General features: G+C 30.3%; 1 protein-coding gene across 2 annotated transcripts in view; it reads left to right on the top strand.

Annotated features, from left to right (window-relative positions):
• Positions 1-26073, top strand: part of LOC128999813 (sex peptide receptor-like) — a 125698-nt gene that overhangs the window by 80532 nt on the left and 19093 nt on the right. For both annotated transcript variants that reach the window (XM_054426498.1, XM_054426497.1), the window contains exon 5: positions 17105-17133. The gene's annotated coding sequence lies outside the window, so the exon portion shown is untranslated. The remainder of the gene's footprint in view (positions 1-17104; positions 17134-26073) is intronic.

Genomic DNA, 26073 nt, shown 5'->3' with positions numbered 1-26073 from the left:
GTCTTCTCATGTTATTGATTGTTGTAATCGCTAATGAACCTGTATTTCGGATAGAAAGCTTTCAAATAAATGTAGTTTTAATAATGTCAAGCTTGTCGTGACAAAGTTGATTGAAAAAATCTAGCATCATAGCATGGAAAGCAATGCATTTACTTACCTCATTTAATTGGCCGAGCCTCAATAAAAAAATCGTTCCGTGTGTAGAAATACATGTGTTTCATTTAAACAATTTCGAAAATATGTTATTTAATATTTAACGTCATTTTTGTTATTAATAGGAAGGACAATATTTTAAATCGTTTATTACTTTACTGTTCATGCAGTAAATACAAATAATACAAAGCTACGATATAGTGTTAGTTTCATGCAGCTGATTAAGGCTTAGTAACGTCAGGAGATTTGCCTTTTTCAAACATAAAGAGATGACTACGTCTCTAATAACTTCCCTCAGAGACAATAGCCTTTGTAACAGCTCTTTGTGATATTAATTACTACGTCCTACAGTCCTTACAATACTCATCTATCCAATATACTGTTGTTATTAATATATCATATTTTGCTGGGATTGTTTTATCACAATGTATTGTTATATTCATCACAGAACTCTATACAATCTAAAATGAATTATTCATTTTGGGGAAAATAAGAAAGAGTTATTTGATAATATAAGAAAATCGTGTTTGGTTCGGGTAGGGAAGCTTTAATATGGCAGTTTTGAAGGAATATTTTGTTATATGTATATTTATGGAGGGTTAAAAACGCTCAGGTTTTCATTAGGACAAGTGGCAGCGGAGACAGTTCCGGTGTGAATTATTAAATAGAAGGTTGGAAAATGGAGTCTTCCACCGTCTCGCTTATCCTTCTTCCTTCAATTTATATTCTGAACTAAGTTTTATAGATATTAAGGAATTAAAATGATGCATTACTTTCACACGTACTACCTAAATATGCTTAAAAACATTATACTTTCTCATAAAAACCATTGCTAATAAATATAAATAATACTTTACCAATTATATGTATAACATTATAAAGAATATGACGTGATAGTTGTAAGAATTTTATTTATTTATACATTTTTTCTAAGAAGATATTAAAAATCGCTTTGAACCCACATAATTTAAAAGAATTGTCATCTTAGAAACAAAGGCTTTTACTGTAAATCGTTAAACGTTTTATTTTATTGTTATAATTGAATCACACATTTTATAATTTCTTTCTGACAGTTTTGTTATTTTCTTTATTTCTTTACTTATTTCCTGCTCACTTATAGCGTAGCTGTAATATTTTAATTTATAAAAATCCTTTTACTAAATTATTTATAATTGTGAATTTAATTGAAATGAAAAATTCTTATTGTAACATATAATGTATATATGTCCTGTGGTTTTATTTGATAAACTGATAAGTCAATCGAACGATTTATAATGTAGCAGTTACTGAAGTTCTTTGAATTCTTCTATTACAAGTAGAATTCTCAAGTGAAAATAAAAAACAAATATGTAACCGATAATTTTTACCTACTCAAAGATTCACTCACAAATAGTTTGTAGAAACAGTTAAATCAATCGCAATAATATTTACCTGGAAAGGGTTTGTTTGTGTTTTCTCTTCTATCATCGATCTCCAGTCTTTGAACAAAGAATGGTTGATTACCTTTTTCCGTTGACATTGAAAAGCTTTTATCCTTTATATTGTTGAATCTAATGTTTAGAGATTAGAGATTGTTTAGTGTTATTTACAGTCAATAGCTTATCAAAATTAAATCATAACTGGTTATCTAAGTGAAATTGAATGAAGGCAATAACGAGTGTCAAATTTTTTTATCTATATTGATTATGATATTTTTAAAACAATGTTTCCTATTTTACTATTTAATTATAGCTTAGTGCGCTCATGTACACATTGTACACATCGTGTGAATCATTCTTTTCAGTAAAACATCAAGACAAAAATAGATTGTAGTCCAGGAAGATAAGAAACACCTGCGCCAATAAACAAACTACAAACTAGCGGTGTTAATTTTCTCACAAAGAAAGAAGAGGACTACGGATTGTAACCACAGTAGCTTATATCACCTTTTATTTAAGTCGAGGTTTACATCGTAATAACAATATACTCGTATTTTACTAGTATTAGTTTTCGTTTAACATCGTTGAAAGATTAAAAAAATCATATCATAGAATCTTTTATATACGCGAAATAATGTTGTTACAATAAAAAACAACCCTGGTGAAATATAAAGTAATTTAAATATTTTATAACATTTTAAAAGTAAAAACTTAGTTGGGTAGGTATAAGGTAACAGTTATGTAGTAGTTTACGCAACGATTGCGTAACAATAGTGTTAATGACACGATACGAAAATTTAAGGTACGAGCTTTGGCGAGTGCCTTAAAATATTCTACGAGTTGCGTACACTACTTTACATAGGCAGTATTTAAATAAAAAATAAATAAATAAAAACACTTATCATAACTTCTTAGAGAGGTTATTTTTTCTTTTATAACCTTTCATTGCCACCTACAGTGATGCTAAGAAACATTGTACCAAACACTAATTGCACCACTCAACAATTAAATTGGCTTGAACAGCTGATGAGTTAAAGTTTGAATGATTGCAAGTTTACTTCTTCTCTCTCCATCCTTGACCGTCATTGGTCCGCTACCCGTGTTGTTTCGAGTAAAACTATGCTGTTTTGAAAGTAAACAATGCTGTTACGTGAGACTTTTCAATTCTAAGAACTGAACTTAATCGTCTACTTATAAAAATGTCCTATGTAATTTTTTTATTATAACCGGAAAAAGTTTATTCTAGCTAATTATTAATCTTAATTAATGATAAATAAATAATAATTATTAATCTAAATACAAAAACAAATAGGTAAAATATTGCTGATAAATAATGAAAATCCATTTGCTAAAGGTGCCTCAAATTTGAATTGCTTATAACCCAACCAACAAAAACACAAGCTGCTAATGTCCATTATAAGTTTTTGATAATATTTATATAGTAAAATATAGATTAATAAAAAAAATTATAAAACAGACTTTGTATGTTGTTGTAATTAATAACTTTGTGCAAACAATTAGCATTGGAAACTACATCTAAAAGTATTAGGGAAAAAATAAAAATAATTACAGTTACTAGATAAATACAAGTAAACTAAAATAATGTTAAAGTTATTTTTAAAGCAATTACTTATTAAATAAAGACATGAGAACTAAACGAAGAATATTCTTCGTGAATGTTACTGACGTTTACATTTTGAGAAAATATGAAAAGTCAATAAATGATTCACCTGATGTAATGAATAGTCAATATTTCTTTATACCTTACACAATAAAGCCTCGGATCACTCTAGGTTATAAATCACGAGTCTGGAATATTATTTATCCACAACAGCGGGGAAAGGCATTCATCACTATCATAAATTATAAACTGTGGCTTGATAAACATTGTTGGCAATCTCTTGACCCTGGTTATTGATGGATACCTTTATTGTAGGTCTTTTGAAAATATAAAAATTACATGATGTTCTTAGTAACCTTATCAATGAGTTGAATATTATTGAGGTATTTCTTTACCTAGATATATAAATAGCTCGACATGACATATTGGAGGTACCACAGATGAAGTTTTACATTTCTACTCAATTGTGTATCTGCCGATACACTGATAGTTGCCGCAAGCCAAATGTCAAAGTAGCATCTGATAATCAAATACTGTTAAGGCAACAAATCTTCATTATTTTTTTACAGAAATATAAATAAAAATCACCATAAGTTGTACTGTAAATTTACGTACCAATGTTTAATTTTAAAATAGAAAATGTGTTAAGAAACCTTTTTCAAAGGTGTTTATTAATAAACCTTTTTAACTATAAACTTTTATGAAAATTTTTCTTTCATGAAACTTATTTATGTGTTATTACATTTAACCAGTAAAAAAAGTAATAACTGACATAAGCAAAAATTATGTTATAAAACGTTATTGAAGAACTATAAACAATTTAACGGTAGTCAAAATTACAATCTTCTTTCAATTTTAGAGAAGTAATCTTATAACATAAGCATTTGTTACACATACAATACTTATATCCATGAAGGATTGTTCCATTTAGTTTTGTTAGCTATAGAGTCCGACATAATATAATGAGATCGGAGTTACATTCAGAAACAAGTTTGTTATTTGAATCATGGTGTAAACAATTGAATGGAGGATCGTTATATCACTGTCTAATTGTGTCTCAACTCTCCTGGTACCAACGTCAATCCCGGAAATGCTGTATTGCGAAATTCATGTTAACAATGCTGAACCAGTTCTAGAATCTCTTATAAAATTTCCAGAACTAACAACATAGTTTTACATACACCATCCCAATGTTATAATGGTATAGATGACGAGTATGTCATATTTTATATAATTGAATCAGTGGAATGTGTTACCATGCTTTTAAAATGAAGTCAAACCAACAAAACAGTTTCTAAGAGAATTGTTAACATGCAAGTCGTGTTTTAATGTAATCACTTATCTAGACATATACTTTTACCACAAATCTTTATAGCACCTAGATTCAATTTATGACCAAGCTGTGCTCCTTTTCTTTCCATCCGTCATCAAACAACGCATCATGGTTGTGGTTTGCGTTAGTAATTAATAATTATTAATTATTAGTTATTATTATTAGTTAGTTAATAATTATTTATTTCAAGGTTAGTAATATTTGAAAGGATTACGTGAGTCAGCGCAATTTTGTCTTGTACATTAATTGAAAGTAAATATTAAATTTTTGCCATTAAGAGTCCTTGGAGGCTACCAGCCATCTTGGATAATTTCAAACATCTGTTTAAGAGTAAATTATCATCACAAAATATTTTTTTGAACAAAAAGTGATTAAAATGTAAATATCTAGTATACTAGTATACTGTGAGATTACAAATTTGCTTTGTCGTTTTTTATTTTCTATGACTTAAAACGTCTGGGCTCTAAGGACTCTTATAACATAATACAAATCATAGTTTCTCATAAGCACAACTATTCACGACTACTTGCAAAATATTTTACTAGTGACAAAAAATGTGGAACTCTGACAAAGACGACCTCCTAAATATGAGAGACATTTTAATTTCTGTCAAAAATAGCTGCAAATAGACAATCATCAAAAGGTTTACATAATAATCCGTTTCAGCACGCCTAAGATAAGATTACCCAGGTGGTATTACAGGAGGCGGCTGGGAGAGCTAGCGCTGTTTTACCGCCCTCATTTGTAATACTTGCTTCCGGAGCTGGAGCTAACCCAAATAGTGTTATCTACATTCTGAATCTGTCGCAGAGACTCTAATGAAACCATATTCTTGATCGTGTCGAGCTACCCCCCCCCCTCCCCATTTCTGACTTGGCATGCTACAAAACTTGCCTTCTTCGATTGGTAGATCGGGATGAGTAATATACAAATGTTCTTAGATAGCTTCTACTATGTATATAATGCATTCGACTATTTAACGCATTTTATAGTAGCATATTTTAAGAAACATGATTTATCTTATTTACGGTTTTTTTACCATAGGTCACAAAACCTGTACAATGAGTAATGCTAGGCATAAACTTGTATAGGATGGTAAATAACTTTACTAGGTAGTTTTCACGACATTATCTAAACGAAAACTTACGATTGCTAACTTCGTTTGAAAGCCCTTCATGTTACTGACTAGTCCATTGATGTACCTCTGCTTTTTTCATTTAATTTATTTAAATTTTACAACAAAATATTAATTTTTTTTCCAAAATAGAGCAAAAAAAGGTTAGCTAAATTGAAGAGCAAAATTGTAGAGCAAAATTGCAGGTAAGCTAAGGAGGTTTACGAAAGTTAATATGGTATGGAATTTACTAAGGTTAGAATGGTAAATCCCAATATATGTTAATTCAAAAAAGTAAGAGTCTTTATCAAGTTAATTACTTGAGTTGAAGTAATAACTAAACGTATGAAAGACAAATTTGTAAGACTCTAAACTTAATTTCAAATGATTTTTCGAACTTATGCATGAAAACATTAAGATTTATGTGGTTTCTTCTTATGAACTGTCAAAACCCATTCATTACCCGATGTTTGAATGTGTGCGTTATTGCTTTTGATTCAAAGTTGTTCATAATTGAGGGATTACGCTATCCAAACAAAGATGAACATAAATTTTGTATAAGCATACATACTTTTGATACTACAATGAACACAATTTCCTAATAAAGCTACAATATTTCAAATGTGACCAAAGTAAATATGTTTCAAAGTAACCAAAACGATGGGATAAACTTTATTTAGATCCGTGTTGGTTTTGCTCAGCGTTGAGCTTTTTGTGACAAAACATTAAGCTTTTTATGAAATATTGCATTTTTATGACCAACGATACATACCCAGATTAAATCCGCTTTAAGTCGCGAACATTCAATTCTATGTATCTAACATTTGTGGTACATTCGTTCAGCCGATGATTTATAACTATAATCTTTGTTTTTAATACCAGAATATAATACTTTATAGGTATGTTTTGTTAAAAAACATATTCCCATTAAACAAGAATTGCTATGACTTTAACCTTCATAATTATTTTTCAAACTTTAGTTGGAACGAAAACAGTTTGGTCTTTTACTGTATTAGGTTAAACCACTTGTCTTACAACAACAACAATTTACTGTTTGTAAAATATTTTTTTAAGCTAGCATACTAACACCCACAGATATACAGGTGAGGAGGTGAGGTTTATTGTGTGCTTATGGTAAAACATACTTATTTAACTAACCCACAACATCGAAAGATTTAAACAAAATCATGATTCGTTTATGATTTTTAAGTTTGTCATAATTTCAACAAGTTTTCGTAAGGTAATTTTAAAAGATATGTTTGAGTAAAAAATCTTTTTGCTAAGATAACTTTTTATATATCTGAGTAACTTTTTTTATTTTAGCATTTAAATTTATGAAGACTTACTCATAATAGTTGTGGGTTTTTATGGTACGATTTGAAACAAAACATTCTAGATCCTCATATCATTCATCTTACACGTTCTGATCTAATTAAATTTCAATTATAAATGTACCACTTGTTTAAATGATTATTATTCCTTTAATTCAATATTTTAATTTAACAGTACTACCCTGTTTTTAAACTAAAGATAACGTTTTTATAAGTGATTGAAAAAAGGAAATGTTTTTGAAAAATATTGAAATATTATGTTTACTGGACTTTTTATATTCTTACGCAAAGAAAAAAGAACTATTTAAAACCACATTAATGCACATTATAAAACCTCGACTAAAGTCATGTCATTCAAAGATTAGTTTTAATTTTCAATAAGGATTCAATTTGCAATTAGGTAAAATGCGACACTGTGAATTAGTTTGTTCCTTTGTTATTACAATATCCTGGTTTTGTTTGTGTTGACCTTTGATTGTTTGTTGGCTCACTAAAATTACAGTTAATCTTTCTGATTTTTCATCAGTTTTCCTTGATTGCAAAATCTTTTTGTATTCTGTTTTAATATAATCTGATTCATACAGTAGTGTCTAGATGTATCCTATAATAAAAAAAAATAATTTGTAAGTTGAAGGATTTTTATATATATATATATATTTTTTAAGTTTAACAAACATTTAGAACTTATGGGAAAAATAAACAGTAATAAAATGGTAAGCAAATAGCCCGTAAAGTTTGTCCTCGCTTATTTTCGTAGATTATCGTTTTTATTGTAAATATTACTATTCTGTTTTCAAACTACTCGCAGTATATTTTGTAAATGCTGCAAACCCAGGGTTGTTGCCCACGATAATGTCTGGTTTATTTATAGCTGTTGATTACTAAACACAATTTACAAACGAATCTGATCTTAATCTGATAAGGTAATATTGAATGGTTTAATTCTTATTTGTACCAAATATTTTAATAGTCAGAGCTGCTTATCTATTTATTTTCGAGGTTATAATAATAATGGTTTAAAATATATTAAATCCATTATAATATCTGATTGAAATGACGATGGGGAAGAGAACAAACTACACAGTAACAATGGAAAACATTATACTCACGTGTTACAAAATGTACACATATTGATAAATAACAACACACAACAGTAGTATATACAGATCAATAATGTAAGGATAGTAAAGTATAGCAACACAGCTGATTCGTAGAGAAAAATACCTTATTGCTGGTGACCAGAGAACAAATCTGATCAATCGCTAATGTTTTTAACTTGATAATTTATGCTGTTACCTGATGGCAATGAGTTATTCTATGTTGTACATACAAAGAAAACAAATATGACACAAGAAACTTTTACCTCAAACTGGAAACTCGACCAACAAAAACGTATAAAATAACAAAACTTTAAAAACTACACTATTATCATTCAATCAATCAATTATTTAAGATGGGGACGCCACTATGTGCTTATTTTAACCCAATATCAGTGAAGGATGAGTGGCGCGATCTTGTAGTCTTGTTATTGACTAAGGCCAGGGGGGGGGGGCGAGCTGGTCTAATGGTTAGAGCGCGGGACTTCTGTTCCAGAGGCTCCGGGTTCAAATCCCGCCAAATCATCAACGTATTTTATCCATACGATAATACCGCAACCCCTACCTCTAGCCTGAAGTAATGTTAAAACAATACCGGGCTCGTGCCTAGCGTCCTAAAAAAAAGTGACTAAGGCCAACATATTCCATAGACACAGCTGTTTATTAATACCCCATACAGCTAATGGCAACTAAGTGACCTACAGTTCGTAGTGGAATCCGAACAACATTTTCGACGTGGTATTAACGAATTTGCCAATTGATCAGAATAGTACTTCGGATATTCGTAGTACTCACTAGTGCTGACGTTAATCCACACCAGGGAGTATCACATTTACAGTGCATGCCTATAAATATCCACAATTCGTGACCTAGTAGCTGTATTATAGGACGACGCCACCATCCAGTCATATTACATTAATATTATCATGGTGGACCACCTATCTACATGAATAAAGCTCAAACGATGGATATTTCCTCTCTATAACACTCTCAGTGATATCCCCCCGGTAGCGACAAGACGCCCGCATGTGTCGGATATATCTGAGAGTTTTGCTTTGGACGTGATCCAGATCTCGTTTCATCCGTCCACCCACTGTCTTGGGTGAGGAAACATTTATCCTCATGGCTATTACACTTAGTGTTTATGGCGGGGCTTTAAGTTTTCATCGAACACGATCTTTTGATCCAGCAAATATATCGGGACATAAAACCCAGTTCAGATTTGGTGCTAGAAATATTCTGTGGAAAACCAAAAGTGATATGGAATTTGTACTTCTGTTAAGAAATTGTCATTTATGATCGCAAATATTTATTCAATTTTGATTTGTACAAGTGAAAAAGTATAAGTGGAAAAAACGAAATAGAGATGTTACTATGTTTGGTTACATTAAGTGTTCACAACAGACCTTTTAAGATCAGTAGTCCTAATCATATCTTCAAGTGCAAACCACTTGCCAGTTGCTATGTACCCAACATACTAGGGCAGACATGTTTTGTGTGCTGAAAAATTAGAGTTTACCACATAATTTTAAATTAAGAGTTATTTTACGGTACTACCTTAACCTCTGTTTTGCTTGATAATTTCCACGCTACGGCCTCTAAGTCATTATAGCAAATTCAAGGTTTTAATAGACCATAGACCTTCAAAATAAAATTTCTCTACTTTTATGATTACATATATTATAAAATCTAAAGTTTAGTTTCTATAATGATATGAATAACCAGGGCTACGTTTTTGAAAGTTATATGTTATTTGGTCCAATTTATTATTATGATTTGTACTATCGGTCAAGATTTATTCTTTCACGTAGAACTGTGCACACCGCTAAATTAATTCCTCTGTAATTAAACATGACAGTAAACATGTACTATGAATAAATTTAAATGTCTGGTCAATTCAACCAGATATTTCCTTAGCAAAAAAAAAATAGCCAATCAAATTGAAAAAAAAAAAACAACTAATATAATGAACAAAATATCTATCAAGAGTTTAAACACGGTTTGAAGATACTTTGATCCTAAAGATTCAAGCAAATAGTTTATATTACGATAAATAAATGGTGGAGAGAGGTACCGGATTCATATTTTCAATAAAAGAGGTCAGCGAACCCATTTATTGCTACCGCGGGCCAAAATGAAATACGGAGCGACCCCATGTCCCCACCCAACTTATTGATTTTGATCTTTGGTTTTATGTATTATATATATATATATAAATATATATAAATTTTAAATATAAAAAAAGTCATTACGTACATAATGCAGCGTAAAGCCTTTACAAAAACACTACCGACAGTGCATCTATGTACATAACGACCTAAAACTATGATTGATAAAAAACGACTTAAAACTCAAAATGATACGATCTGAAATGTTTTTGAATTAATCGTTTATTTCCATATTCTACCTATATTATATAGGAAATACTTTTTTCTCGTTGGTGATGTGACAAATACTACACATGGAAACCAATAGTAGATCCAAAATTAGAAATTAAGCAATACAATAACTATATAAACGCAAGGTGAACAGATAAACGTAAGGTAAAGCTGCAAAGTTTTGAATGCGAACTCAGACCAAATCAAGTTAGTGTGATTCTCTGCGTTTGAATAAACAAACACAAAGTCAAATCTGGAAAACCTCGCAAAGTAGAATGGATTTGCATAATTCATCCTTAACATCTACATAATACGTTTTGTTCCGCATGTTATATTTTAATTTTGGCAATATATTTACCACGATTCAATGGTCGTGTCTTCTTACTAAACAAAACAATATGTTTTATATAATTTCAAAGTCTAAACCTCATATTATTTTAAACATTCCTAACTTGAATATAAACTGGGTATTTATGTACAAACTAACGTTACGGAAAGTAAATAAAGATACGTCTTATAACACTGAAAACATATATTTACGCTTATACTGTTACTCACAAGACGGTAAATATACAAAAGATGGTAAGTGGTGATCGATTTCGATTGGACACTCCAATCTTCATCAGACCCAATAGGCGAATGACAAGAATCTTGAATGGCGTCCCTACTTATACCCTAACGTTGACATGTCAAAATATATAGTTATTTGTATAAATAGTGGACAAAGGCAGTTTGCACTCGTTTCAAACATTATATTTTTCGTGCAGTTACTATTAATCATATTATTAATTAGTCTTTCAAACACTGTACAACAACACGTTCTAGGTTAGGTTAAATCCAAACATTGAACAAAAGGGAACCGCTGCACCAGCAAATCATAGTCATAATATCTTTAAGTTTTGCCAACTTATTTTTAAGCGTATAAAGATTACGCTGTTTTTTGTTGTTTGGTTGGAATACTGGTGTGTGCCAACGTAAAAACTGTGTGCCAAAGTAAGGTTTTCTGTACTATAATCTGTGCAAAAAAGCCCATTTTGTTGGGTGACTGTAGGAAAAATATTTTATTTAATATTAAAAGGAAACCAGAAAGTTAGTTCTTTCTGCTGTAGCCTGTTCAAAGCTCACGCTAGGTGGAAATTTAGGCAAAGTCACATGGCCCCAACCCTTTTTGGATGTTAAGCAGCTTAATAGGTGCTCTGCATGCAACGAGTCTTAACCAGCACAAGTAACTTGTAGGAAGGTTCATACATCGCAACGCTTAAACTTTCTTTACGTATGTAAAACAATCTTACCTCATATGAAATGAAAGATTGGCTAAGCTCTTCTATGGTTTGAACATTACTAAGCATAATTTATTGTTTTAATTTATGTAAATAGGAAACAGTTTGTTAAAAAAATATATCTACTTTTTTAAGTTAGCTTTGCTAAATAGCATAAAAAAATGCAATCAACATTCCTAGGCCTAGTGAATAAACGTATACGGATTTACGGTATCTGATTCAGACTAGCATTTAGGATTGAAACTCCGACTGTTTGGAAAATATACTAATTAAATAATATTTTTAGGACCTAAAAGATTACTTACAAAAGGATTTTGTAAGTAACACGTAATTACTTGTCACGCTACCAAATACAGTATCTCTTTAACATAATTCAAATCTTTTTAATCATCTAAGAAAGTAACAACATATAAACATAACATATAGAAATCGTTTAAAGGACGTTATTATCAATGCCTTGCTTTTATCTTAGAAAAGCCATTAGCTTCCCAAGTCATGTCGAAGATGTCAATAAACTTCCCAACTAGTTTTCTTCAAACTTTTTCAATCTGAATAAGTCTAACTTGGATGTTTTCTTGAACAGGTCGCATCTTTATCTTATAATCGATCGAACATATTGAATGAGCTCAGTAAAACAATACAGTTTTATCTTCAGTTTACAATTGGATGTATTGATGATGGAAATAGTATTGCTTAACGTACAACTTCATTCTTACCCCTCTGACGTTTTTTTTTTTAAGAGGTTGGCGGCCTCTTTTATATTGTTTGTTGTTGTTGTTGTTTTGTTCTTTTGTTGTTGTTGTTGGGTGTTTTATATTGTGTTTTTTTGTTGTTATATTGTTGTTTTGTTTGTTGTTGTGTTTATATTGTTTTATATTGTTCTGTGTTATATTGTTGTTGTTTTTTGTTGTTTTTTTATATTGTTTTATATTGTTGTCATTGTTGTTGTTTTATATTGTTTGTGTTGTGTTTTATATTGTTGTTGTTGTTGTGTTGTTGCCTTTTTATATTGTTCTATTGATTTATTACAACGCATTTTAAATGGACAAATAGTTACCAATAAAACAAATAACACATATTTATTGAAAAATATATAGTCTATTATGTTTTAAACTGTATAAAATACATGTTATTGATAAGAGTTGTTTTACAAAGCAATTTTTATTACCAGTCACATATTTTACCAAATCCTTGATAATAACGTTAGTTTAAAGGACACCACACGTTTGTGGGTTTATCTTTACCCCCTTTAGGGTAGAGATATTACTAACATCCTTCAATAAGGTCTCTGACAGACCTTGCCATTGTGACCTCCCCTTTGTGTAGTTAATTAGAGCTGTTTTCCTCCTAGTCCAGCAATCTCCTGAAATTAAAGTCCGATTAGGGGATCAAAGTCATAACACAACATGACTTTTAAGCCAGGGTAATTATATTACAAATCCATTGTGTAAAAATATAATGTAACAAACAGCTAATTCTGTGGACATTGTTAATTTTAAATCATAACTGTAGACTGTATAATGCACATTACGTTGAAATATTAATGATGTAATTCAAGTAGGCGACAAAGGTGATAAGATTTACATTCTTCTATGTCTGTTCTGTATTATTTTTAATCACACCCCCGCTGCAGAAAACCTACAGACTAAGCGAAATTAATTTTCCCTGGCTAAATCTCCCTTAAAATATTCCCTTAAAATTGTCAGACCTAATTCCTATATAGATGACATTACTTTAGTCCTTCGGTTTGCTGCTACAGGGAAGATAATGAGGTGCGTTTTTATTGAAACGTTGATAGTTTAGTTTGAAATAAACCACATAGCCAAATTCGATTAACCTTTATCCATGAACAAACAAACTACAATAGTGTATCATTTTTCTGTTCTAAGTAATTATTTATTATTAATGTCTGTTCTAGTATTAGTGGTTTTAACTGTGATCTATTCTCAAGTCATCATAACCAATTAACGGTTGTCCGGGCAACTGTATAAGAGAGGGGAAATTAGTGATGAGGAAGTCAGTTTTAGTTTTGACAGGAGTAATAGTATTCTAAACCAGAAACGGCAAACGTCATGGATCAGATGATCTGTTTGTTTCGTGATTTCAGTAACCTAAATCAATTAAAGTGTTATTAAAAAGTATTGAAGTATCCAAGAATGTATGCTAAAACATACATAATTTATTTAAAAATAAATACTTAAATTTTTAACGTTGGTCAATTTACTAAATACTCTCCCAATTTTTTTACTATAAATTTGTAACAAAGGGGTATCTACAGGAGATTTGAATCTAAGAGAGTTGTGGAACTATATTCTACTAATACCTATTCTTTATTTAAATTGTATTGCATGTTTTAAAAATGTAGGAAGTGATACATGTAAAAGTTTGCAGCACCATCTTAATGTTAGAGGTTACTTCGGAACGGTTTCCAATACATTGAGTAGGAACTACCTTAGTAGATGGTGATATAACTCTCTGTTAGGTGCCACTTCAGAGGTACCTTGCGTTTACTACAACCTTCAAGAGCTCTATCGAGATATTTATTCAACGGGTTTTACTTTTTTCAGCACAACAAAATTTGTACATATTTAATTTACATCAAGTTAAAAGGCAATGAAAATAGTTTGTATATATGAAAATATACGAGAAACTTTAAAGAAAACTAAAATATTATCGGAACATGATAAGGTTAAACTTTTTAAAATTTTGTTCAAATACCTGCTAAGAGAAATCCAATCTATTTGCAAACGCAACTAGTTTCAACTACTAAATGGAATCATCATCCTGATGATACAAGGACGTTTTTTATTCTTGATATAATTGATATAATTGTTAGCGTCATATTATTTAACACGACAAAAACTACAAAATACGAACCATTTATGGTAAATAATCAGTTAAGAAAACAGACGATGCTAGAGAGTTTGAGTCCAGACTTCTGATAAGTTACCATAAATGTTTTTCTATTTGTTGTTTTTGTCGTGTTTAAATGTTTATTTATTTTCAAAAAGCTATTTAGCCTCCAGATTACTTTAATATACTTTAAATGGTTTACAATACCTGCATATAGTAATTCTGTGTTGCTTTCTGGCAACTAGTTTCGGTTCCATGGAACCATCTTCAGGCCTCAAGATGTCAAGGTGATCACTTCACTCGAAGGTTGTTAACGGAGTTCAGTAAATAGAACATATACACGAGACACGAAAACATAGAATTACATAAGGTACATTACATAAGGTTCGGAGGGATTTCGTGTCTCGTTTGATATTTTCAAAATCATACGTAATAAATTTACAGAATATTGTAGTGGTATTGGCTAGGAAGCTGTTTTGTTACCATCAATAAAACTAACTGGATCGTTTAAAGTTACGACAATTGCTAGTCGGGGTGGAGATATTGGAAACGCATTTATCTTCTTTTTACAACTTTTAAGTGATAAAGCTACATGGAAAAGCATTTGGTAACGAGTTTCAAAGCGTAATGGGAGTATAAGTATCAACAATACGAGGGTATAATATTTTCGTAAGCGGAATTTTTGATATCAATCTTATGCTATAATTCTGTTAATGAGGTAATAAAAACTCTACCAAAAGCCATAGAAAAGTTATTTATTATAACCTACAGGATTTGTGAACGATGAACAAGTGATTTTACTACTGGCCAATTTTCTTATACATACTATACCTAAGTCGACGGATTGTGAGTTTTAAGTATATCCTCAATCCAAACTTATAACTTGCGTTGAACCTGAAAATCATATTATCTTCGATATAACACGACACTGAAAGAGAACGTGTTTTGATAGCAATATCTTTGCTGATGATTTAACTGAATTTTCATATTATACCATTTTGAATAATACACTCACGGAATACATTTTAATAGCGTTTTTACAATGTATTTAGGATAAGTTTGGTACAGTCTGTTTTTAAATATATTTTTTTTAATTTGCAGTAGAGTAAGTAAATCAGTTGAACATCAATTAATAACCAGCAATGGGTTGAACGGAAAAGCCATGAGTATTGATCAGGCTTGGAAGTCATCTGACCACAAATCAACAAGTTTACTTCCAACTTCGGCTCAATATATCCACTGAGTGAATCCAATCCCACAAAACGTCAAGTTAACCTATAGCAGTTGGTTTGGTAGAATTAAATCGGTATAGTAAAACAACAATTAATTGTTGTAATATCGACAATGCCCGTTTCAAACTTCGGCTAAACCATTAAATTATCTAATTAAAAGTACCAATGTATTATTATGACTTGTTTTAGGGCAGTAAGCGTTTAAATTAAAGTAATATATAAGAATTATGTAAAAAATAGAATAGGCAAACTTTATTTATTCTTTTTAACACCTCATTAGCTTTATTTGGATCTTGATCGTTATTGAACATAGTTAAAATCTAAGGCTTACCTTACGATCCAATTTATTTTATAGTGGAGATCTAGGTTTCTACGTCGAAACGTTATCATCTTAATATTTATATGTGTTCAATGTTTGCACAAACTATACAAAATCGACAAAAAACTTAAACAAGAGATTGAAAACTAAAAGTTTAGCTAACCTATGAGACAAAGGACTGACAATAACGTTTCGACGTAAAAACCTAGGTCTCCACTAATAAATAAATTGAATCGTAAAATAAGACATAGATTTTAACTATATTAACTTTAGTTTACATTGAAATCATGAACAGGTAAGAGGTATTAGAGAAGACAGTAATAATTTGCTTTACCAATCATATTAAGGTTACAAAGATACAAAAATGATATTCTGCAATGAGAGATTTAGAAATGATATGACAATTGTAAGATAAGGTTTGAATTATTTTGAAACTGTTTTGAGAGTTTATTAATTTATAACATTCTGTATAAACAAATTTGTAAATAAAAATCTTAAGACTTTAAAAGTTCTGAATTTTTTAACCGAAAATTTTTTTAGAATATCTGGTGAAAAGCTTAGTATTAATAATAATTCACTTTATGAATGAAATATAAAGAATCTTTTCTACACGAGCTACAGCATTAAAAATTCACATTAAAAAAGAACTTCAGTCATATATTTCTTTGAAAGTAAAATATTTCGGAAACTTTGCAAAATTTTAGAGTAAATAAATAATGATACCCTTTATCTTAAATGTGTTTCAAAAATGTGTGCATTATAAGTCAAATAATATAATGGAAGTATCTCTCTAAGGTTCCTTGGTATTATTTTCACAGTTATTAATCTACCTAATAAAACTTAGAGTAACATATTCACATTTTGTTATATAGGGCTAATATTAAAAATACATTTCTAAAATGTTAGAAATAAATAACCTCAAAATTGCATTTAAGAACAGTTCGAAAGATCTAACTTCTTTGACCTCTGTTTCAGAACACAAGAAAGACCTCATATGAAATTAGGTAAGTTACAGCTACAAAATATATATTAAATACTACATAATTTATATATTCTGATACATAATTTTTTACTTTAAAAAGTATACATATCATTGTATGTACTAAACGAGGAAGTAATTACCTTTTGTAAAAGATTGGACGGTAATACGTACATTTTAATAAATTTAATAAAAATTATGCTTTTGTCAATATACAGTACACTTTCACTTTAAGAGTTTTCAACCTTTCTAATAACAAAAAATACAAAATCCTACGGTAATTTTGCACCCCATAATTAATGCAAAAATTGTTTTTGCTGTAATGGGTATTATAAGTTGAATAAAATCTTACATTTCAATTAAGTGTTATGATTGCCTATGAAGCCCTGTTTGACAATATTAATAGGTAGAAAATAGAATTGGCTACATAGCTCATGTTTAGAGGCTTTAACTATATATGACACGCTTGTATATCAATATAATTATTATGATACATATTTATTACGGTTTTCACAATAATTTCAATTGGAAATCAAATAAGAGCCATAAGTCGTTAATAAATACATCAAATGTTGAATTGAACATGAAAATCAGCTTAAAAACTTCCCCATTATCACCAACTCTTCACGTGCACATTTTAAATATCCAAACAAGTATATATAAACTACAAGTTCATCCAGGTTGTGTGTAAACAATTTATATAAAGTGCAAAATCATCTCATAACAAAACATCCAGATTCTACTGAATCGTCTGAGCACGCGTAAAACAGAATAATATTATCGAAGAACTCAGTTCGTAAACGAAGACGAGAACACAAACCTTGTCTTTGGATGAGAAATGCCAGCTTTTGTTTGTAGAACAAAGGGAATCATCCCTTATTTGCTCATTCTGACGTCATTGTTGTTAAAAGAATCACGTGTATTTTTCTTTACCTCATTTAAGAGTTAACACTAACTTGGGTGCTGAAAATATTTATTTCGTATTTAGAAGAATGACCAGAAGGATTACACACTTATTCGCAATTTTCAAATGTGTGTTACATCCCTTAATATATTAAAACACTTTGGCAAAACTTATGACAGCTAGCCTGACCATACTACTGGACCGAATTACACGCGGAAGGTACCAAAAGAAAGGTTATCGGTCCTATATGTGTAGATTTCATTTGTATTTTGAGAATATATATTAATGTATGTATTATTGCATGTATGTATTGGGTCAAAAATGGAAATTCAACTTTTCTTATGGATATTTAACATGGGGCTGATTCTATATATTAATAGACAACCATGTTTATTGAAACCCCTTTTTCTCAGCTTCTGTGCATGACTGGAAAAATATACACATAGTGTTAAAAAGATATTATAAATTAAAATTGGCTAAAATAAGCACAAAAAAAATGAACTTTAAATTTTAATAATTAACATGGGCCTTATGGGTTGCAATGATGGTGACGAAATAACAACAAAATATAAACAGAAAATTAAAACAAAAGCAAGAAATTCCAATCACATGTTTTATTTACAGCATGGAGTGAAAATAGTGAGGTTTGCACAATATATACTGTTGGTCAAGTATAAAGTTTTCGACCACGGGGTGAGCTCTAGTAACTTAATACGCATTGGTTAACAACTACAGTAAGTTTGTAATAAGTTGTTCACTAGGTTATACAACAAATTTTAAACACATCTAATTTTTAACATTTACTTATTAAATTGTTTCAAATATATTATCGAATTTGTGATCTCGCAAATATAATTAAGCTACGAATTAAATTGAGAAAACCCCCGAATTCAGGTCAAACCTGACTTACCACGTTCCAGTATCTCTGGTATGAAATCGATGTAAAAATAAAGCGACTTGGGTGTTTTCAAAGATTTTTGTCCTTCACATATGAGGAGGAGGCGGACAATTTATCTTCTAGATATGAATAAAAATCGTCGTTTTGATGTAGGCCTACTCCCCTACCTGAAATCTCCAATAGCAATTACCGTCTAAAATAACACTATAGGTGTCACTATGAATATTCTTTTTACAAAAAAATATTTTTACTTCTCCAGAACCCCCAGAAACTACAAGTATATTTAACTTTCAATAATCTATAAGATATTTATAAGCCTATAATTTAAAACTTATCTTTTTTACAATATTCCATAAATTTGTAAAAAAAATTTGGTACTTACGTATTAAACGGAGGCCACCTAACCTACAGATTCAATTCGATTAGTAAACCTTCATGCGATTTTTTCACCATCAGCAAGTTTGGTTGGTTAGGTTAGGTTAAGATAGTTTAATTTGATAAAAAACCATATATTTATGATAACCCAACCTAACATAACCGCTGCAGCGCGCTGTAAAATATGTGGCCTCCGTATAATACGTAAGTACCAAAAAGTTACTAATTTAATAATGTTAATTAATAAAACAAGTGTTTAAAGCGTTTTATCCAGGACTAGGATTATAAAGTAAGAGGTCGTCCTCCATTTTGGCTTCTCGGCTAAATAATTCACCACCCGTCGTGACAACACCGTCACTTGCCCTAATGAAATTGCCTTTAAAATCCCACCCTTATACGATAGTAAAATTTTGAAAATACCATTTTAAGGAAATAAACTGTTACTTTTTTTAACTAAAACCTCAGTTAAAGTAAAAAAAAGCTTTTTTTGAAACCTTTTATCTCACTTGAAAAACATAGATGGGTGTTTTGATATTATTTAAACTCAAAACTGTGGGAATCTGGTGGTAAAATCGATTATTTTTACGTAAGTTATCGTCTACACTAAACAAAAAGGTTTGTTGGTTGACATTACTATTTCGTAGTCTTATCCCACTAAACCTTAAATAGTTTCCTATTGGGAGGGTGATATGAGTAACCTTACAATTTCTATAAAGCCTGAGCTTGTTTGCGTTGACTTATATTCTTGAGATTTTGTCAATTACATTTCGATTTGGATAATATTTTCGTACTAAATAAGCTTACACTACAAAGTGTTGAGAATCTTTTATACTAATCTGTTGGGAATTTGTTCCCTGAGCCATAAGAAGCGTAAGTAATCATAAACTCCCAAAAGGGTCTATTTTGATTCATTAGGCGTCTGTCTGTCTGTTTGGGCAATCTATAATAAAATTAATAGTATCAAAACGGGTCAACCGAATCAAACCAAATCTTGCTTGTACGCCATGCTTTTAGGATATCTTTGGAGAAACCTTCTTGTCAATAACTACTTTAGTTTTAAAATGGTAGGTGTATTTCATATTTTATTTTAATATAAGTCTTTCCCGTGTACACATGTGATTCAAAGATTTTTCATGCCAGAATACTGTGGTAATATAATAAATATTTCTCTGTAACTTGATTTTCTTCTTGGGAAACGAAAAATATCAACAGATCAAATGTCTTGGTTCGTGTGTTAAAGCTGAGACGGTGGTCTGAACGCTCTGGTTTTCATTAAGACAAGTGGTGGCAGAGACGGACTTGAGGTAAATTATTAAGGTGAGAGCGAAAAAGACGGAGACCTTTAAATCTCGGATTTTACTCCTTCCGATTTTCTCGGAAAGGAATATAGATGTGTGGGTTTATTCTATAAAAAGGTGTATGGTAAAATAGGGACTTTGGCTATATTTATTCGTGATATAAAATGTTCAGTATAATAATAAGTAATTGTTTGATTTTAATATGGCACAGGCTAGCAAATCCATTTTTCATTAATCTAAATTTATTTCTCATTAATTGTGTAGGTTAATATTACTCAAATTTATACGTTTGCACTTATATGTTTTATTAGGTATTGGTATACGTCCCAATATATCTCTAAGAAAACCACTTTTACACACAAATATAAACATTTTGAGAGACTTAAGTTTTATAAAGATTTGGTTAAATATTTTGGCAAAAACAATTCAATTATAAATTAGTTAAACATTTATATAAAAATAAAAATAAAAAAGATGACAAAAATTATAATAACTATTGTAAATTATAACTACGATAAAATAACTTTGATACGGTATAACATAAGTAAAATAAATCTACTGTTTGATGGCTATTTAATCTCGAATACGACTTTTTATCAACAATTACCTTTATTATAAATGCTAAATAAAAGTGTTCATACCATAAAACCATAAACCATAAACCATTGTGTGTGGTTTCCATAAAACCAGATATTTGTGAGTAATTTAAGTTTAAAAAATTATTTTAACATTTTTAGTTGAATCAAGATGATTTTTTATTAAATGGGTATTCTCTACCTTAACATACACGTCTAGTTTCATAAAGATCGGTTAAAAAATGTTAAATATAAAAATGATTATGTAAAAAATCCAAAATGGCGGATATCAGGTAAACGATGCTATGTTGGGGAAAAAATTTTATTCTTGATTTTCTCTTTATTTTGGCCAAGGAATCACTACGTAAATTACATCCCCACCTTTTTTTAACACTCTGTATACAGTAAAAAAAAAAAATGGTTCATTTTAAAATAATTATATTATACTATTAAAATATTTGATGCATAGCCTGTATAAGAATATAGTCAAGATACACAAAACTATTTCGCATTTTCTTTTTGGATTGTGCATTGAACATCAATGTTAATAAACATAAAAATGTGCCATTTTTTTAATAAATATAAATCCTTTCATAAAATGTGTTATTGATATTAAACTACTTAAAATCGATCGTTTCGATAATAAGCTGTTGCTACACGATTACGGTAATGCTCGGAGCCATAGGAGGTGACTAATGGACTGTTTTATGGCAGCTATTTATGGCGGTGATAAACCAGGTGGGCCACGCTAAAGGTCACCAACCAAACTGGCGGGAAACATTTTGGCGTTAATCTTTATGGTTATTTTAATGGCCATTAAACGTATAGGAATACATTATGTGCCCCACTATTGCTCGGTGGTTAGTGGCATAAAACTTGTATGTAATATAAAACTTTAATATAAAAATATTTGTAATTGGATGAAAAAAACGTTTAAATTTAATTAGATTCTGTAAAAAAAAAACTACTTAAGAGAAGTTTTACGTGCAAAACTAGTCCTGAATAGGTACTAGCCTATGGTTAGAAATATATTAAACAGTTGTCATGTGCTGTGCGATGTATCAGGTAAACAAAAGATTCCTAAATACATACAGTCCTGTGTGTATTACTGTAGCTTTTCTAAATTATCTTAATCGAGGCACTGTATTATGTTTCATTAGTCATTTGTTTACGTAAAGGTCCATTAAATATTCTGAATATTCAAATTTTTTGTTTTCAATGGCGTAAGTATATAATTATTTATGACACATTTTTAATTTACAATGTATTTCGTCGTATAAGCATTAAAATGAAGAATTTCATTTGTATTGTAGTTCCTTCAAATGCACAAGAGGACACAAAATGTTCATACAAGAGTCCAAAGACAATACATCACAAGGGAGGCCATTGAGTTGATAACCTCACTCCAGGCCTCCTACGTGAGTTGCCATTCAAGTAACTCAGCCTGTACTGTGGAATGCTCTATAATACTAGAAAAACTTCTATATGATATTATCTTTGTTAGAAGTAGTTACTAAAACTACAGATCATGAAGGAGTCATTGAACTGATAACCTATAGTATACCAATGATGCTTGAATTTAAGATATTACTGTAAGCAAGATCTGTAAGATCTAATTCAGTTGTAAGGTGGCCACGTCATAGTTTTGTAATAGTTATTAATTATGTGAACATGAGGTTTTGTAATGCGAATTTGTGTCCATATACAGTATACGCATAAAGGTTAAATAACGTATGATGGACATCTAAAATTAAAAATACAGTGTTTTACAAGAAAGGGTTTATTAAATTACGATATTACAAAATAATCCTGATTCAGCTCTTATACCATGAGTTTTCGTTTTATTGACATATAATATCATTATACGTAGTAAAATTCTTCTTTGCAAGAACAATAAGAATATTAGCCTTTTTTCTCTCAAATGTTTATTTACAGATATAGTTTGTGCCTTAAATATTTGCAATAATTTTTCTTGCCAATTGTCTATTATTGGGTTCATCTAACATATTAAAATTAAGATTTGGTTTCTTCTACAAACCGTTCAATTAACACACTTTAAGAGTCAGTTTGGAGTTATCAAGTCAAACTACCGTATATTACACGTTTCAATATTATGTATTAAGAGGTAATAACCTCTTGACTTAAAATAATAAAAGATTACATAATGAATTGTTGAAAACTTTGGAGTAGCACTTTGAAAAAGCATCAATAGTTTGAAATCCTTTTAGCATAGTTCCTTTCTGCGTTGTGTATTCAATTCCAAAGAATGTTTTGGTTATGTTTAAAATATTATACTTTACTATATAAAAATTTCTTCCGGAGAAAAGATTAATGAGCCTGTATAAAATTCGATATAAAAATGTTTCAAATAAATTTTGGTCAGTAATGTATTACTCAATTAAGCGAAGAGGCTTACAATTGTTCGTGTTTTCTCTTTCAGGAAAAGGTTTTTTTACAAGAAGTATGTGTGAAGATTTAAACCATAACAGAGAAGTCTGGTATTTAGGATGTTAGGCTATAGTATAACTATTAAGTCTGAAATTTAGTTTTATTTTACGATCATAATATAAAATCTATCATAAACAAATAGACAACACAATAAGTCACACAATAGGTGGCTAATAGGATTGGCACATTAGGAGTGGCTAAACAATAGGTTTAGCCACTTAATTTCTCCACTATAACCTTACTATAAGCTACGATTTGAAAAATAATTTCACAACCAACCAAATAAAAAAAAATATTAACATGCAAATTTACCTTTTGTAAAATGTCTACACAAAAATGAAGAATTGCGTCCTCTCCATAAAGCAAACGAGTACTTTGGGTGATTGGTCAACTCAATTCCAGTATCAAACAATTCAATTCACATGACATCGGTGATGAGTGTGTCTCACGCAACATAAATAACATGACTTTCTATCAATAAATATTTAGTGAGTCCTTTCCAGTCTTATTGCGTTGAAATTGTAATGTCATCGGCATAACAAAATATCATCTTATAAGTTACGAATTGAAATCAAAATGCTTTTTTACGCAACCTACGTTAGTTGACAATTGTTTTTCATATAATTTGTAATATATCTTGACATTGTTTAGCTGCAAAATTAACTTCAATGAAAACATTTGATTGCGTTGATTGAAGATTTAAAAAGGACATTATTTTGGACCCTGAAGTTACCAAAGGTGATGTATGGAGTAGGTATTTTAATATATTGTACCTACGATTTTTTTTAAGTAGCTGTTTCAATTCAGTTCTTAGAATTGAAAAGTTTCACATAACAGCATTGTTTACTTTCATAACGGCATAGGTAAAACCGTACTCATAACAACACGGGTAGTGGACCTATGGGGTTCAAGAATTGAGAGAGAAGAAGTAAAATTGTAATGTGTCGAACTGAAACTGACTAGCTGTTCAGGCCAATTTAATTGTTGAGTGGTGCAAGTAGTGTTTGGTATAATGTTTCATTGTATCACTGTCAGTGGCAATGAGATGTCATAAACGAAAACATGACCTCTCTTAGACGTTATGAGTAGTGATTTGTATTAACTAAAACTGTCGTAGATAAATGTAAAGTGCTCGCCAAGGCTTGTACCTAATATTTTTACTCGTGTCGTTAACTATTTACAAACCTCTATCTAGTTTTAGTAAAATATCTATATGATATTTTACCTCAAAGCTCGATAGGTCATACCTTGTGTATGAATCAGCAACTTCAGTAAACTGCCTTCCCGTATACTACTAGTTATGTTAAACAGACACTATTTAATCTTTAAAGTTAAACAAATTTTGTGGTTTTTTTGAAGCAATGGGTTTATTTTGTCAAAATTTCTGACACTGATCATATAATGCCTTGTTACTTAACCAAGGGTTGGCTGGTTACATGAAATAAACACACAAAAAATAGGTTATAGCATAGACTAACCATGACTAACCAACACAAGTGGACTTCTCATCCCATTGTAAATTTTGAAGCACGTTTTTCGTGTCTAGTTCATGTACGTGACACATGGGCGTTAGTGTCGACGAAACTTTGTTTCTATTATTTTAGGGTTAATTTCTTGATTTGTGCTTTACTGTTTGGTTATATAACTAGGGGACAAGTAATTGTTTATGATTAGATCGTATTATTTGGTTAAACGAGGTTTTAAATGGCTGTAATAACGGGAAACAAATTGTAAACAAAACACGACCTCTACATAAACCGTACAGAACTAACAATAAAATTGTCTTCAGCTGTTCCATAAGGATGAGAAATCTACTAAGGGAGTATGTTTTATCTATGGTTATAGCCTACATTTATACATCAGCAACTTTATTCATTATCGTAGAAACTGCCAAATTTTTGTAAAATACGACTCTTTATGGTAGATTAAACCATAAAGGAAACCCCAAAGGAACCTCAATTAAACCCCGAGGAATATTTTATTCAATCTAAAAATGGGAAATCTTTTCTCACCTACTGTAAGATAACCTTTAACAGCCACAGACTAGATTTCTGACACTTATCTCACAAAGTCGATATTCTTTATAAAGACAAATAGACAACGGAAACGGAAGCAATGTCAGTAAAACTGAGTAGCCATTTCAGTGAACAGTCACGGTGCAGTTTAGTCTGTTGTGTATCGAGTCACGGAGGTCTCTGGTGTCTGCGAGTATCGACTTGCAATCTCCTTGTCAAATACTGGATACAAATTCTCTCATGTTTTGTAAATTTGTGATTTACATGTTTGTCTTGAAGCAATATAAGGTATGCTGCGTGTCATAAAATATATGCATATCACATATCTAGATGTGCAATCAACATATCTGTTGTTTACACAGTTAACACGGATAAAAGATTTATATTAATAGCAGTGAAAAATGTAATTTCACAAAATAATTATTCATTTAGTCCTTCCAGATTAGGGAATA

The sequence above is a fragment of the Macrosteles quadrilineatus genome, unplaced genomic scaffold, assembly GCF_028750875.1.
Source record: "Macrosteles quadrilineatus isolate MER2022 unplaced genomic scaffold, UCM_ALF_1.0 Scaffold_8__2_contigs__length_117827958, whole genome shotgun sequence".
NCBI classification, from domain to species: domain Eukaryota; kingdom Metazoa; phylum Arthropoda; class Insecta; order Hemiptera; family Cicadellidae; genus Macrosteles; species Macrosteles quadrilineatus.
This window is presented reverse-complemented; position numbering and strand designations above follow the sequence as displayed.